Source organism: Lactuca sativa, chromosome 3 (assembly GCF_002870075.4).
Source record: "Lactuca sativa cultivar Salinas chromosome 3, Lsat_Salinas_v11, whole genome shotgun sequence".
NCBI lineage: Eukaryota > Viridiplantae > Streptophyta > Magnoliopsida > Asterales > Asteraceae > Lactuca > Lactuca sativa.
In genome coordinates, this window is record NC_056625.2 from 171,568,437 (window position 1) to 171,574,520 (window position 6,084).

Consider the following 6,084-nt stretch of genomic DNA (forward strand, 5'->3'; position numbering starts at 1 on the left):
AGTTCCCGTGCTCTGAAAACTCCCAAATCACGACTCAACTCGCCGAGTCACCCCGAGACTCGCCGAGTTCCACAACTCTGAGTCCCCTCGCACTCAACTCACTGAGTCATCCCTTGACTCACCGATTCATAGCTCAACCAGAAGAGGTTAGGACCTCCCAACCATACTCACCGAGTCCGAGAATAGACTCGCCGAGTCCAAGGCCATCTTCAACCAACTCGCCGAGTTGTTCTTCCAACTCGTCGAGTCCCTGCCTATCTTCATGCAACTCGCCGAGTACACCCTTGTGACTCGCCGAGTACCCCTAGGTCTTAATCCATACAGAGGCTTTCCAGGCCATGCAGATGATCCAAACAATAGATTTACCCTTCCACAATCAATCCATAACGTAAAGTGGCAAACTTTACGTGAATCCAAAGAGATATAAGCATATAACACTCTAGGGTTAGGGTTTGGGACAAGATGGCTTCACCAATCACTCAAGAACAGGGACTTTTATGCACTCTAGACCTTATCCATTCCAGATCTGAGGTAGCAACCTCAGATCTAACCTCCAAACTCAAAATATCACAAGATATGCTTTCCAAAAACTCCAAAATGATGAATCTGGATGAATAAAAGCCCAAGCAACGAAATAATACCTCAAAAGAAAACTCCAACAGAAGAGTAATCCAAATCCTTGCAAAGCCCCTTGCTCCAAGCCTCTTAACCCTCCTAGATCTCGTCCACAAACACTCCTCCAAGGTTCAAATGCGCTCCAATTCACTCACAAACGCGCATTAGGGTTTCTGGACTTCAAGGGAGAGTAAGGAGGTTGGGGAGAGGGTAATATGTCCTTTATATAGGGCTCAACCCCCGGAATTAGGGTTTTCTCCACACAACACCAACTCGCCGAGTCCATCCACCGATTCGCCGAGTTGGCCACTTAACACACAACCAGAATCGCGACCCAACTCGTTGAGTCCACCCATGGACTCGCCGAGTCGACCATCCATATTTTTACTTTGAACCCTGAACTTGCACTCCTGAACTTGGGATCTTACACAACCGAAAATAGAGTTTATGGTTAGCAGTAAACTCCTAGAAAGCCTTCAGAAACACGTTTTTTGCAGTAGATTCAATTCCGTTGACCACGAAAACACTTAAAACAAGCTCGAACAATAAGAATATCGGTTGAAACAGCCCAAAAGTCGATTAATGAAGCTTTAACACCGGTTTTTGCTCTGATACCAATTGTAAGGTCCAAACAAGGATCTTTACCAGTAATCAAGCAACAAGTAATCACAGAACAAGAACAAGATGAAAAGAAACTGAGCTTACACACGTTTATATTCAATAAATCGTCAGGTACAACTCGGTGGACTGCTCTGTAATCTCTATGGCATCAACAACTAACAAAAGACCTACTCCTCCACTATTTATACTCGACTAGACCGCAAACTGTGTTTGCGAACATAAACACGGTTTACGGCCGTAAACGTGTTTACGGCCGTAAACTCTATTTACGGTCGTGAACACACAAAATGACCAAAATCGAATGAACAACTCATAAACTGTATTACAAACTCATGCCAAACAAAATAAATTGAAAGCCTAGACCAAACCATTAACTGGACTCTTCATGTTGTTGCTCCAAGATTGATGATGTGCACCATTATTGATGCTCTTGTGCCATTTCGATCCCTGTTGAGCCAACTAGGGTTGTTGTTGCACCATGAAGAAGCTATTGCACCATCATGGACCATCTTGGTAGATGATGTGCCATATTGATTCCTTTGATGTACAATGTTGATCCAAGTATGCCTAGAAGATGATAATGATCAAGAATGTTGCAGAAGATGATGCATGGAGGATTGTGATTAGTAGACACCCCTTCATGGGCCTATGGGCCAATAGGCTTGCCCTAGAAGGGTTTTAGGTCCGATCCCTCAAGTATAAATATGGATGCATGCTAGGTCATTTAGTATCTTGAATTATAGAATGATAAGGGAATCTATGTGTAATTATGCTTGTAACCTCTATATTGAGAGATCTAAAATAAAGAATACTCCCCTCCTACCCATGGACATAGGTCACCTCGACTAAACCACATAAATAGTGTGTCTTGTGTGCTTTTGGTTTTGCTAGTTATTCGCTTTACTTCCTAAAAGGTGGTATCAGAGTTATGGTTGGTATTCCTGTGATTGAGGATGTCTACTCACAAGTTTGATTTGGAGAAGTTCAATGGCTCAAATGGATTCATTTTGTGGAAGGTGAGGATAAGGGCTCTTCTGGTTCAACAATGATGTGTGGCAGCATAGGAAGGAGAGGCAAAACTGCCAAAGGACACGGTGGATGATAGGAAGATGGATATTTTGACGAAGGCGCATAGCACTATTCTATTGAGTTTGACATATGAAGTACTGAGAGAGGTTATGGATCAAATAATTGATTCTGGGCTCTGTGCTAAACTTTGTGACAAGTACCAGAACAACTCATTGACGAATAGGTTGTATCAGAAGCAAAGGTTGTACACTCTCATAATATTTGAAAGTACCCAAGTGAAAGATCATCTGGATAACTTCAATCAAATCATATTGGATCTACAAGGTGTTGTTGTGAATATCGAAGATGAAGATCAGGCACTCATTCTCTTATGTTCGGTTCCTAACTCATATGAGAATTTCATTGATACAATGCTTTATGTTAGGAAAACGATCACTGTGAATGATGTGAAGGACTCTGTGATATAAAAGGAACTGAAAAGAAAAGTTTCGGGTGGATAGGAGGTGTCCAGTTGCGGTATGTTTGTAGGGAGAGGGAGGACAGAAGAGGGGAAGGGGGAAACAGAGGAGATCACGTTCAAAATCAAAGTCTAAAGGTTCATCAAACATGAAATGTTATAATTGTAAGGAGAAGGGGCACTTCAAGAGAAATCGTCCACAGCTAAGAAATGGGAAGTGTACGAGTGAATCAAGAAGCAACAACAATATTGTTATGGTTAAGGAAACCACAGACGAAGGGGATGAAGATGATTTACTGACGGTGTGTACTTCAAGTTATGTTGATGCTTGGGTATTGGATTCTGGAGCATCCTATCACATGACGTATAATCTTGATTGGTTCGACTCCTTCAAAGAGTGGGATGGCACAGTCAAGATGGGTGATAATTGGGTGAGCAGTATCAAAGGTGGTGGTACGGTGTAGATGAAGATGCATGAAGGCATGGTCGGGAAGTTACATTGCTGGTACATTCCAGAACATCGGAAGAATCAAATTTCTCTTCGCACATTGGATAAGAATGGGATGAGGTACGCTGGTGAAGGTGACTGGGTCAAAGTGACCAAAGGCTCTCTAGTTTTAATGAAAAGGATGATGAATCATGGAGGGATCAATATCATAGAAGGCAACAAATTTATGGGAATGATGGCTTTCTCCCAATCCTTGAATGAAAGTGATGACAAGACAGAATTGTGGCATTGTAGGTTGGGGCACATGTGTGAGAAGGGCATTTTAGTTCTAAGTAAAAAAGGACAATTTTGTGGAGAGGCTACTGGAATGATAAAGTTTTGTGAAGCTTGAGTCAAGCGAAAGAATCGAAAAGTGCAATTCGGTACCGGTCAACACATAAGCAAGGAAATCATGGAGTATGCTCACTAAGATATGTGGGGTCCTACACCAGTGAAATCTCAAGGAGGATTCTTATACTTCATGAAGTTCATTGATGACTATTCTAGGAAGGTTTGGTTGTACTTTCTGAAGATGAAGGATGAGGTTTCTGGGATGTTCAAGGAGTGGAAGACCATGGTTGAGAAAAGGACTGGAAAACAGGTCAAGACTCTAAGGACAGACAAAGGATTGGAGTTCTATAATGCTCCATGCATGGCACTTAGGGCTTGAAATGCCAAAACAAACTCCATTAAGGGTCTTAAGCGAGAAAGCTACTCTATAGCTCGATAAAATTAGGACGTTTGGATTCTAGGGACCTCACAAGGTCCAGATCTGAAGTCTAAAACTCTTGATGAGTTCAATACACTCAAAGCCTCATGAAAAGATGGAATAAGCCCTAAACTCCATGAACAATGAGATCTAATCACAAAAATAAGCAAGGTGAAGACTGTTTTTTACCTTCAATAAAAGCTCTAGACGAATTAACACTAGATCCAATAGTCTCTTCTCGACCCTTGCTAAAATACTCCACTCTCCTCTTCAAAAAGTGCACTAAAATGCCCAAAGATTAGCTTTCTCTCTCTCTCTCTCTCTCTCTATCTCTCTTTCTTAGCTCAAAATAGGCGTTTAGGGTTTCACACAGTGAAGTAAGGTGGTTGGTGAGGCGCAAATGAGGGCTTAAGGTCCTTTAAATAGGGCCTAACCCCGAATAATTAGGGTTTCCTCTCACAGCGCGAACTCGCCGAGTTGGTCTCTCCGACTCATCTAGTTGGTCATAAAACTCACGTGGTCAATCCACCTCTACTCGACAAGTTAGGGCATACAGCTCGTCAAGTTGCTCAAACTACTCAAAAATAAATGTATATATATTATACTTGGGAGTCGGGATGTTACATAGACGAGTTCTTGAATATATAATCGTGTGCATTGGATTGATTTCGCTTCTTTTTCTTGATTTGCTTTGCATTGATTCTGCCTTTGTTTAGCTTATTCGATTGATCGCTAGTTGGTTCATGTTTGTGGGACTTACAATTGGTATCAGAGCCAATCTAGTGTCAATCGTGTTTAAGTTCAACAAGATCGAATTTGGTTTTTTTCAATTGATTTAAGCTTTTTTGATCGAAAACTGTTTGATTTTGCTATTATAAATTGGTTTTTTCATCAACTAGCTGTTGTGTTCTCGGTGTTCATCGAGGATTCAAGGAAAAGAATCGAAATTGTGTTTGAAAATCATTATTTTCATTGCAACTGGTTGATTTCGGTAGGCATTTTCTGTAAAGTTTTTGGCAGGCCATTTCGGTGGTGTTTTTGGTGGCGTGTTTCTCATTTTCGGAAAAAATCACATTTTCGGCCGAAATTTACTATTTTTGGCAGAAATCCACGTTTTCGGCTGAAATCTATTGTTTTCGGTCAACCACATTTCTTGCCTTACTGAGTTTTCGCCACTCCTTGATTTTTGGACAGTTTTACTTTTAATCAAATAAAAAAAATAAAAAATGGAACCTTAACACAGTGCATTACATCAAGAACTGGATTCAATTATGGGAACCACTACGTGAATTCCATGTCTTTTATTAGCTGGTGGGTTTCCAGAATGGAAGTACGGGATTGAAAAGTATATTAAAATGAAGATTTTAAGATATGGAGAAGCATCCTTAGAGGCTCGGTTAGAATTACCACTACGCTGGAAAATGGTATTTTAATTGACAAAGAAGTGGAGACCTACACTAATGAGGACTTTGAGAAGATGGATGAACAAGAAAATGCACTTGTAACATTGACTATAGCATTATCCCCTGACATTGCTCAAGGATTCAGGGAATATGATTCTGCAAAGGCTCTTTGGGAAGCCTTGATAGAAGTTTATGAGGGAAACGATGATATCAAACAGAGCAGGCAGAATATGCTCGGTTAAAAGTTCAATATGTCCAACCATGTTCTTGGGGAGACTCTTGAAGCCCAACTGAGACGATTCATCACAATCACTACTGAAATGAGTACTAATGGAATCTTAGCACCACACTCTGAGATAAACAAGAAACTATTAAACTCTCTTCCAAAATCGTGGGACATGAATGTTTCTGTCATTAAGAAAACTAAGGATCTTAACAGGCTCACTCTTACTGAGACTATGGCTATCATCAAGGCTTGTGATTTGGATCATAAGCAGCATGAAACAAATAATGTGAATTCCAAATCCATAGTAAATCTAGGAATTTCGTCAAACAATGCTTTTTCATCATTCATTGTTCCACAAACTCATGCTATTCCTCCTACTATGCGTTCTCAACATCCAGTCTCCTCAAAATCTCCTGCTTCAATCTCAACTCCCAAAGAAGCTGAAGAAAACATGGCACTAGCTTCTGGCCTGGTGAAATTTTACAATGCTTTCTTTATTGGAGAATTACCTCATCAAATCTCATTCGCAGATCTTTA